Source organism: Macadamia integrifolia, unplaced genomic scaffold (genome assembly GCF_013358625.1).
Source record: "Macadamia integrifolia cultivar HAES 741 unplaced genomic scaffold, SCU_Mint_v3 scaffold495, whole genome shotgun sequence".
In the NCBI taxonomy this organism is placed as follows: Eukaryota; Viridiplantae; Streptophyta; class Magnoliopsida; order Proteales; family Proteaceae; genus Macadamia; species Macadamia integrifolia.
Genome location: NW_024870466.1, coordinates 340,192 through 351,815, shown reverse-complemented (window position 1 = coordinate 351,815; position 11,624 = coordinate 340,192). Strand labels below are relative to the sequence as shown.

The following is an 11,624-nucleotide window of genomic DNA, read 5'->3' as shown; positions in this document are numbered from 1 at the left end:
GGTACTGCCGGTGTGAAGAAGCCTAACAGGGAGATCCTAGAGCATGACAGAAAGCGGTAGATTCAGCTGAAGCTTGTGGTGCTGGAAGATAAACTTATCGACCAAGGATACACAGATGATGAGATCCAGGAGAAGCTCCAAGAAGCAAGGGAGACCTTGGAAGCTGCTACAGCCTTTGAGGAAAGTGGTGCCGGAGGTAGCTTCATGACTGATAAGAAGTATGATTCCCTATCCTTTATATATTATCCTTGCAGAGAATTTTAGTTAGGAAGACCTTTTGATTTTGAGGTCAGATTTTTCCCCCTTGGTGGGGAAGCGGGTTCAGAATGGGATTCTTATTTCATTGTTTTAACTTTGAGACACATGGATGACCTGTTTATCACATTCTGAAGTATTGCGTTCTTTTCGACACTATCATTTTGTCTTAACATTTAAAATCATTTTGTCTAACATTTGAAATTGGCATGTTTATTGCTTGATTTTCTTCTATGCTTATTTGTGCTGAGAAGTTTAACGTTCACCATGGTAGTTGAACTTTCAAAACTTCCCGTGGCAAACTAGGATGTCAATGTGGTAGAGGTTGTTACACCCATTTCACTGGTCAAGTTCAATCCCCAATGAGCGAAGAAAGTGACTCAAAACTTGGTCCAAAGTTGACGAAACCGCCAGTGCCAAAGTAGAATCTGGTAGCATTTTGTAAATCTATCATCACTTTAGAATAGTAGCTTTTGATGGCTTTTTCTTCTTGGTTGGAATTGAATTTGACCAGGGAGACAAGTATGCAGTCTTCTATCACATGGACCCAATCTTGTCTGCCCATGTTGTGGGGGTGAACAGTGAACTTGAATAAAATTCACCTTAAGGATGAAGCCTAGCAAACCCCATTATATTTTGTAGCATAAAAGTAGAATTTCAATGTTCCTACTGTTACCAATTTTTCTATCTTATGGTAGAACGGATTTTGCAGGGTTTCAGATACACAGACCCACCAAATTGCTGGTAGAAAGGAGAGGCAGATGGAGACTCTTAGGGCTGCTCTTGGTATAGAAAGAGGTGGTGAACTTCAAGAGCACAAGCAGGAAAAAGAACTCGGATCAGAGACTCAAGGGAGTGATGATGAGAGCAATGAGGAAACCCCAGCAGAAAACCAAGAAACTGTTCCGAAGGAGGATCACGAGGAACAAGAACAAGAGGAGTTTGCAAGAAATCAGCAGGATAGATACAAAAATGGAAGGGGGATGCAACTTGTAGAAGATTCTAAAGCTGACAATGATGCTGCAAAGAAGGGTGAAAATTGCGTGGAAATAGAAAGCTTGAAGGAGGGGGAGATCAATTGGATGAGTTGAGACGTGGAGAGAAACATGACAGCAAAAGAAGAGTTTATGACAGTGATTCTTCTGCTTCAGAGAGCAGTGAAAAACATGGAAAAGGGATAAAATCCGCACATAGGAAAGGTAACAAGGATGGTGAGCCTAAAAGCGATTCTGATATCAGTAGTGGGAAGCATGAGCGTAAACATTCAATGAAACACAAGAAAAGCAGAAGGCAGGATAGAGAGAGTGATACTGAAAGTGCTGATAGCAGTGATGGGAAGAATGACCATAAACATTTAATGAAGCACAAGAAACACCGAAGACATGACAGTGATGAATCTGATCCAGACACTGATGATGTTAGGGAAAGAAATGCCATAAAGAACAAGAAAAATAGAACAACTCGAAGGAGGCAGGACTCGGATGATGATTCTGGTTCAGATGACTACAGAAATGATAGAAAACAAAGGATGCAGGATATCTCAAAGATGAATAGAAGACATGATTCTGAGTATGAAACTGATTCTGGTAGGGAAAGCAGAGATGGGAAAAATGTTGTAGAGAAAAGGAGGGATCGTGGTTGTAGAAATCATGCGGCCAGCAGAGATGGCTCAGAAGATAAACGGAAAGCTTTCAAAACTGGCCAGAAAAGGCATGGTACCAGCAACCAAAGGCACAGAGTGGATGATAAATCTGATGATGATGGTGGGGAAAGAAAAATAGAGAAAAATATTAGAAACAGAATACATGATATTGATGAGGAAGGCTTCGATACTGGCAGGAAAAATGTGACGAGACCAGTAAGAAGACAAAGTGAAACAAAAAGAAAGGAAAGATCTCCAACTGATGACAGTAAGGAAAGCAGTAGCAGTAGTAGTAGTGACTCTTACAGCAGCCGTGACAGTGATTCAGACAGCAGCTGTAGTGATTCCAGCCTTGAGAGACCACGCACGAAGAAGTCCAGTGAGGAGTGCGGGAAAGGGCATCAAGATGATATGATTAAGCAAGGCAGAAGAGATGTAGAAGTACCTGCTGCAGAGGAGAAAAGATTATAATCTGGGAAGATTGGAAGTGATGAAAGGAGGGAAAGTAGAATTCGTCCTTCCAGTGATGCAATGGCAATCGTCATCTGGAGAATGAAGCATTGGACAGACTGTTGAAGGAGGAGAAAATGAAAAACTCTGATTCAAGGAGAGATGAAGGCAATGATGGCTATGGACATCAAGAAATGAGGAGCAAGAGGAAGCTGGAAGATGATAGCCATGATGATCAACCAGTGTTGAAATCAAGAAATCAGAGTTCAGGAGGAGAAGTTAATCATATGGTGCAACTGAGGGATGGGAGAGACAAATATGAAGCAGATGAGTCTAACAGAAAGAGAGAGGAATACTCCAGTTTCAATAAATCAGAAGAGAAACGGTTACATCTAGATTGTCATCATGAAGAATATGGAAACAGGAATCAAGGAAAGGAAGAAGAAAAAGAGCATGGAAACAAGAGGAATGAAAGGGAGGAGGAGGAAGAGCATGGAAGTATCAGACACCGTAGAGATGAAAACAGGGAGCGTGGAAACAGAAATCATGGAAGCTGGAGGAATGAAAGGGATGGGGATGAGCGTGGAAAGAAAAGACATCTCAGAGATGAAAATGAGCCTTGGAGCAAAAAACACAGAAGAGATGAAGAAGAAGATGAAGAAGAGAAAGAGCATAGCAAGAGGAGGAATGACCGGAATGAAGAAGAAGAGCGTATGAGTAGAAGACTTCATAGGGATGAAGAAGACAATCAAGGGAGCAGAAAGCACAGAAGAAATGAAGAAGAAGGTAAACGGCTAAGGTATAGAAGAGATGAAGAAGAGAGTGGAAACAGAAGATATGGAAGGGACAGGCAGGAGGAGGATGCAAAGAGGGCAAGGTACGATGATGATCCTCGATCAAGGGACAGAAGTAGGTATGAGAGCAATTGCCGTAGTGATGATCTGATGAAACAGCAATGAAGAAAGCAGCTTGTTAATCCTTGGAACTATCGACATGGTAAGTTTGCACTAAAATTTACATTAAGCTCTCTTTATTTTGATCTATGACTGGAAGTAAATTATTTTCCTTCATTTGTTTTACAGTTTAATGGTAAAATGTGATACCCTTGGGTCAGTTGGGTGCTTCTATGCTGCTCTTGATGCAGTCTCTCTTGTATCGAGTCTATTGACAATGTAACCATTTAGATAGATGGTTTAGGTTTTTGGGAGGCCTGATAATCACTTGCTTCTATACTTATCCACTCTTTGCTGGTTGGCCTGAGTGCAAATGTTGATTTCATTCTGTGGTTTGACTGAATTTGTGTGTGAAACCTTCCCCTCACCCTCAAGAGAGTGAGATGATCTACCTTGGGTTGATGATCTATAGGACTTGAATTTTCTTACTCTATAGTTCAATATTTGCTAGAGGAGATGTTTCAAAATTTGAAAAAAATTCCAAGAAAGAAAGAAGAATTCTCATAAACAAGCGAAGGGCTGAATTCATAGCTGTAGTCTCGGATGGAAACACATGGGTTAGCCAATGTATAATATTTTTTTTGTTCAAGAACTTTTCCTTGTCTTGGAGTATACCCTTAGGCCTTAGCTAATCAAGCTTTGAAATTGGGAAATTTCTAGTCATGAGAAAATGGCAAAGGGCTGAAATTATGCTCATTGGGCAGTATTTGTATGGTTGTGCTTGATATAGGCAGTGCCTATATTGTTTTTGGCTGCAATCACCATGTATAATTCGTACCCCCATTCCGTTATTATCATCACTGTTTTTGTCTGGTTGAGTTTCCTTTCTGATTATGTCTATAATGGTTGCTTTTAGAGATGATGGGATTGCAAAAGCGGGCGAGTCACCTCTGCAAAGTATAATTGAGCTTGGAGGTGAGAAAAGGTTGGTTAAGCGGTACAATCCAGTGCTGATTTGACTGAATGATGTTGCTATGGTCTTCTCTTTTTTTTTTTTGCTATAAAACCGCTTGGAACTTATGAAAGCTTGGATGAGTGTTTAGTTGTAGGTAGGTGTCTTTGGTTATTGTAAGAAAATAGTATCAGTGGATGATTTTACTTTCTTCTTGTTGATTGGAGTAGCTGAATTCTCTAAGAAATAATTAATTTAATTGCTAGCCTGTTTGAGTAGGGCTCATTCTCATGGACGATGAACATGTTGCAGTCTTTCAGTGTGTTGCGGTGGTTTATCACATAAAATTTTCCATCATTTCTTGTGTGTTGAGGATGGTAACGACATCTAAATCAACAAACTACGAACTGTATCTGAGTTCAGATTGTTCTAGATAAGGCCAGACCCAACCTGTAAGGGGATTTTAATGGTGGAAAGAGGTTGATATCAAACGGCCCTTCTTGATCTTGCACACCTTGTTTCAAGTTTGAGGGAGGGCCAACAGACGTCGCCATGTAATGAAACGTAACAAGGTTTTGAAACATTGTTTAGATTTGAGATATGAATGAATGAATGAATCCCTTGGAACGACATGCATTGCGGAGGATGATAGCTCTGGGAATCAGCATTGTGGTTGGTGGGTTCCATGCATTGTCTTAACTGACTCTTATCATCCATGAGCTCTCTCCAAGACATTGAAATGAAGCTGCTAGTGATGGTAAGGAATCTCCCTTGTGACTAAATTGGGAGCAGGCGGTTGGAGCCACATGTGAGGGAGGTCCTGACTCCTGCCCCTCTCCTCACCAAATATGGAGTCTGGTTCAAGGAGGAGGAATTGGCAACCATATCCATTTTGATTTTGATTTCGATGAGGCCGATCTATTGGTGGTTTCTAAAATCATGATATGGAAACAGCAGTGTCACTTATCGATAAATTTGAGTTCTCACTTGGGTTTCTGTCAGAGAAAATTTTGCGGCGGATTGGCCCTGAAGATGTCATTTAGTGCCTGCCTGTTTGAGACAACTTTCGGTAATTATTCTTAATTTTGTTCAATCGGGATGCAGAGGATGCAGATATCCTCGGTGGTACTCTCGCTCTCCAATTTCTTCTCCTTTCCAAAAGGCTATTATTTTCCATAAAATTAAAAAGACTAACCATGGTGAAACAATTGCTACATGGTTAGCCATCATTGCGCTTGAATGAGTGATTCACGATAAAAAGACTAACAAGGTTTGGAGGCACATAATCAAATGCAGGATTGACAACATGTAGAAGTGGAGCACCACCAGCACAGCCAAAGTCCATGCAATCTGGGAACTCTCCAAAGTCTAGCAATTCAGATGGTGATCACAAAACAAAATCAAGACTAAAAATTAACAAGAAAAAAAGGGTTAAATATCCATGCTGAAATCATTTAGTTCAGATCATTCACAAGTAAAGTTACAGGGTGGCATAACTGTCACATGAACAATAAATCAGTGAACCAACGGCACAAAACAAGATCCAGATCCCAAATATTAACTCTCAAGAAAGGGAGGGGGGAGATCCATGCTCAAAGTAGAAGTCAATACTTAACTGTCTTAGTTAAGGCTGGTTGCATACATTATGACCCTCCCTAGACCCCGCAATGGTGGGAGCCTTGTGCATTCGATACGCCCCTTAGTTAATAAAATATTTCAGCGAATTTTTTTACTGGAAAATATTTGTTCTGATATTAGTTCCGCAGGAAAGTCAGGGTGTAAAAGACTACTTTAAAATCTTTCATTCAACATCCCCCAGCTTCTTGTAGAAACTAGGTATGTGTGTCCGATAAATGTAGACAAAAAAATTGGTAGAAGGAAGACAATCCAATCCAGAATAAGAATGATCCCCACCGAGTTTCGCTGCCACAAAATCTGGGTTCCCACCCAGGGGAATTAAAGGATTTCCCTAAAGCCATAGCAGAAAGCTCTTCTTTTTTATGGATAACATGTAAATCACCCTGAGCCAGCATAGTCAATGGCAATGGCACAGGTTAAATGGGAGTCCCACTCCTGGATAGGACCTTAGGAGGGTTTGTGATATGAGGCAATAAAACACATCCAAGACAAGTTCAAGTTTCAGACAAGTGTGAAATATTATTAAGTAAAAACATTTATCTAGGCTTTTGCTATTTTTGTCCATGGTATAGATATCACACAGAAAGCGTTTCTCTTACCCATCATCCTCTCTCACATATGCAGAACTGAAGACATACCGCAGGAGAGACCCAAGGAGGGCCAAGCCTAGGATGACCCATTTATGTTTAGAGTCGAGAAGATAAATTGAGAAAATGATTTGGCCTGTCAGATATGACAGAGGTCAACTGTAGTACAAAGGGTAACAAATACGGGGAGTACAAGGCTACTTCCCATATTCTTTATATAATATTGCCTTGTCCATATCTTCGAACACCATTTCTCAGACATACCAAGATGCTTTGTCTCAACCTGGGTGGAAAGTGGCTATGGGTACATAAATGGATGTTTTAATCTATCGACAGACATGGAACTTGGTGAAGTTACTCCCGATAAGGATCTTGTACGATGTCGTTGGGTGTACACAATAAAGTATAACCCATATGGTCAAGTTGAAAGGCTTAAAGCCTGTTTAGTTGCGAAAAGCTTTACTCAAACATATGGTGTGCCAGGTGTGGACTATTTAGAAAAATTCTCACTGGTTACCGCCTCAACTCGGTTCAGATTCTTATCTCCTTGGCTGTCAATTTGGATTAGCCTCTCTATCAGTTGAAAATCAAGAATGCATAATTGTATGGTGCTCTGCAAGAGGAATTATATATGGAGCAACATTCTCAAGGGTAGAATTCAAAAAGGGTATGTAAGCTACATAAGGATATCTATGGGTTGAAACCATCGCACAGAGCTTGGTTTGACAAATTCAGCTCCATTGTTAATAAGTGGGGTTTAAACAATGCTATTTTGATCACTCAATTTTTGTTTGTCATTGAGAATCTAAGGTGGTGGTGTTAGTTGTTAATGTCGATGACATTATTGTATCTGGTAATGATGGATCTAGCATTGCAGAGGTAAAGTCATTTCTACACCAGCACTTTCGGATACAAGATTTGGGTTCTCTCAACTACTCCTTGGTACTGAAGTACAACAGAGAAAGAAAAGGATCAGTCTATCAGAAAAGACGTATATGTTGGATCTTTTTTCTGATAGTGATATGCTTGCATGTAAGCCAGTTCATACTCATATGGATCCACATCACAAATTTGGCACAGATGATAAGTAATGAAGTGCTTGATGATACCCATTGGTCTAGGAGACTAATTGGGAAGCTTATTTATCTAACTGTCACTAGACCTGATATTTCCTAAGTTGTGGGTGTTATTAGCTAGTTTATGCAAGCACCAAAGAAGGTTCACTAGGAGGCAGCTTTTCATATCTTAATGTACCTAAAGGAAGCTCCAGGATAGGGGCTTATTTATCGCCCACATCAAAATGTTGATCTGGTTAGGTACTTAGGTCTTTTGATGTTGATTTAGCCAGTTAGCGGTGTTGATGATGATAGGAGATCTACCCAATGTTGAGGTCGAGTATAGAGTTATGGGTCATACTGCAGCCGAGTTGATGTGGTTGAAGACTTGAAGTCTCGTCAAAAGTTGGGGTTTCCAATTACTCAACCTATGAAGGTGTTTTGTGATGATCAAACAACCAGCAACCTAGTGTTTCACTAAAGGACCAAACATATTGAGGTTGAATGCCACTTTGTGTGGGATGATATTATGAAAAAGCTAATTTACTTTGTTCGTTTCATCTGGTGACCAATTGGCCGATGTATTTACTAAGACTCTTTTTGATCCTGCTTTTTGGAAGTGTTGTTTCAAGCTAGGTATGGGTGATTTATATGCTCTAGCTTAAGGGGGAGTGTGAAGTTATATTCTGGTCTATATGGATGCTATTTGTACCCCTATTGGACCCATTCAATGTTGCATTAGTCTATTGAACCTTACTTGCAATAAAGGGAGTGTCCCTATCATGAGAAAGGTTTAGTTAGTGGTTAGTCTGCTTTAGGAAGTTGGTTTTCCACTTAGTTTCCTGTTTTCTTTGTGGTTCCTTTTCATTCTATGATCATAATTATGATTCATTATAAAGTAAGTCCTGTCCAGCAATAGAACTCATCCTCTGAGTCTATCGTTGCTCAGTTACTCTCTTTCGATGTGTTCTTTCTTCTTCACTTTGTGCTGATCGATTACTGTTGAGTTCTCTGAAGTTACGATCCCTATTTATAGGCTAAGTGATCAGCCCAGTTGCTCAAATTCCAAGCAAAAACTTTCCAAATTGAAAAATAGAAACTAACAGCTACACCTAGAAACAAGAAGAGAAATAGACACTAAGTTTAACCTTAAAAAAATAAAATAAATAAAAAAATTACAAACTAAGATTCTAGACTGTTGTTGCCGGTAATCTTCTAGAATACTCATGGAAAGGTGCTAGATAGCTAGTCGATTTAAGGATCTCTGGCCCTTTTCTTCCTGCTGACTGCATCAATTCTTCATCTTTTTAACTATATCTACCCAGCTACTGATAACAAAAATAAATAATAAAATAAAATAAGGTTGTCCATTCTATACATTGTGTAAATAGAGAAGCAACTTATGGAGGCTAACTCCTGTATAATTTACATAAATTTTTATTATTTTGTGAGAGTTCTTGAATAAACTTGTTTTTGACGGAAACATACTGATGAGCACATTTATGTGTGAAATCTAGGGTAATAAAACAAGCATTTTATATATTTAGAATGGAGCTACCTTGGGTTTTACTCTCTTTTTACAGGTTTTGTATTTTAAAGGCTTTAAGCATTATCGGACATTATATCTTTCCAACAACAACTACCTAGTGTAGTTGGTGAGCTATGGTGTGCAAAATTCCCTTACTCACTAGGAGGTCTCAAGTTCGAATCTCATGATTGTCTTTTTTTGGAGAATTTGTTGAAGATTTCCCACTTTTCACTCACTTAAAGCACTAAGGGCATGGAGGGGATTTTCACATCAAATTAGAAGCAAGGAAAATCATGGAAGGGGTTTGCAAGAAGAGAAGAAAAAAAAAAAAAAAAAGGAGAAAAAAATCTTGTCCAAATCTTCTCTCTCCTCCACATCATCACCAAAAGATTGTCCAAATCACACAAAGGAAGAAGGAAAATCATCCATTGGAGGGAGAAAAAGAAGAGAAATAAATAAGAAAAAGGAAAGAAAATAAGCAAAAAAAAAAAAATTATAGGAAATTTCTCCAAGTTTATTTCTCTCTTCTCTCTCCTCCACCTTAGCACTTTTGGTCTCAAAAGGTCTCACTATCAATTGTGGGTTTCTCCCTTTTAGGAAAGAGAAATTTGTTACCCTACCTTCCCATTCCCTATAAATACAACTCATGTAAGAGGAGGGGAGACACTTCATTCTTCTTCTAGGTTTTTTTTCTTAGTTGCTCTATCTCTTTCTCTAGCTCTAGTTCTAGGTTATGCTTTAAACACTTTTGTAAGCTTTTTTTATTCAATTAATGCAAGCACTTTTGTTTTTGATTCAGTTTTTTATTTTTACTGTTTAAGCAATTGAAATTGTAATTTTCAAGTTCTAGTTCTAGGCTTAGTTCTAGGTGACAAGAACAAGCTATGAAGCATGTCTTTCAAGTTCCATTTTTTTTCTCTAGTACTAAAAACTTCAGATTTGGTTTATTCGAGATTTGGTTTTTAGTATTGGTAGTATCTCAAATTGATCAAGTTTTCAGTTCAAGGGTTGAAGTTCAAGTAATTAGGCTCCCTCAATAGTCTTCTCTCCCCCCTCTCATTCCCTCTTCTGATTACCCTTTCTTTCTTAATTTAGGATTTTAATTTCAGTCGTTACATTATTGTTATCCCTTTCCCCTATGGTTCATGCCTAGTGTATGTGTTGGTTTTGCCCCTCCTAGCCATAGAACTATTAATTTATTACTTTTATTTTAATTGTCTTCCTTTCTCTAAGTCTAAGTAGAGTAACCCTTATAAGAGTGACTCTCTGGTTAAGTAGGGAAGCTCATATTATGATGCATCCCTCGGGCTAAGTAGAGAAATCTACTTGTGAGTCTCTCTCTAACTTTATCTCCTTTCTTTTACTTTAATTTTTATTTTAACATTTTTTTCTTTTATTTTTTTTTTTTAATTGTGTGGGTTGTTTATTTACAGTTATTTATGTATTTAATTTTAATTGCGTGGCTTGAGTCTTTCAATTCTTAAATGACGAATGGTTAGGATGTTATTTTAGATACATATGTTTAGGATGGTAATTAGAATTAGATCACAACCATTAATCGGTTCACTTTCGCATTATTAAAAGAAGTAAAAAAATAAAGTGGTTACTCTTCCTGTGTTCGACCCGTAGCTATACTGATCCGTACACTTGCGGTTACATTGAAAATCTCAAACAAGTTTTTGGCGCCGTTGCCGAGGAGACAGTTTCATATTATTTTTTGTTTTCTTTTGGTAAATTGGAGTGCTTTGTTTGCTTTGTTTTGTTTTTTCTTTTCTTTTATTGAATTCCTAAGAAGAACAACTTGTAATAATAGTTGTATCGGTGGAGGTTGCCATGCCTCACAGTATGATAAAGATAGGTTTCGCCTTGTAATAGTACCTCAGAAATTTACCTGAGCAACCCCGGATCCCAGCCGGTAAGCTCCCAAAAAGCCAAAAAAATCAAAAAAATTATAAAAAAATTATAAAAAAAAGTTTTGCTATCCATTCTTTTGTGCTTGTCTTACTTTAGTTGTTGGTAGTTTTTTGTTGCATAAGTGTTAGGTGGGTACGTAATATTAAGAATCAGTTAGAAAGAAGAGATCCAACAAGTAGTGACCCTATACGTTTGCTCTATTTAAAACCCTTCAATATGGGAGACCAACAGCAAAACCCTTCACCTAAATCTCTGAAAGATAGGTTCTACCCTGCTAGAATAACCCAACCTTCTTGTATAGTTCTACCACAAGCCCAGGGCAATAATTTTGAACTCAAATCTCAATACATCACTATGTTGCTCCATTTCTATGGGTTGACCTCTGATGATGCATACCTATTTCTAAGGGAATTTGAAGAGGTATGTGTTCTGATTAAGATCCAACAGCTTTCTGATGATGCTGTTAAGCTTAGGTTTATCACTTTTGCATTGAAATACCAAGCTAAAAAGTGGTTGTATGGGTTGCCCACAAATTCCATAACCTCATAGGACCAGTTCACAGTTGTCTTCCTTAAGAAGTTTTTCCCAACTCACAAGACCAATAAGCTTAGAAGTGATATCCTTCAGTTTAGGAAAAAGCCTAGTGAGTCATTTTCCAAACTTATGGAGAGATTCAAGGATCTACTCCAAGAATGCCCTCACCATGGCCT

The 11,624-nt window shown here is 38.5% G+C and overlaps 1 non-coding gene and 1 pseudogene across 1 annotated transcript; one reads left to right on the top strand and one right to left on the bottom strand.

Moving 5' to 3' along the window:
* LOC122068951 overlaps nt 1–4,470 on the top strand; it is a 9,168-nt pseudogene extending 4,698 nt beyond the window's left edge.
* A 7,047-nt stretch (nt 4,471–11,517) lies between these two features.
* On the bottom strand, nt 11,518–11,624 carry LOC122068957. Its single transcript, XR_006137304.1, has one exon. It is a non-coding gene; the product is annotated as a small nucleolar RNA R71 (small nucleolar RNA).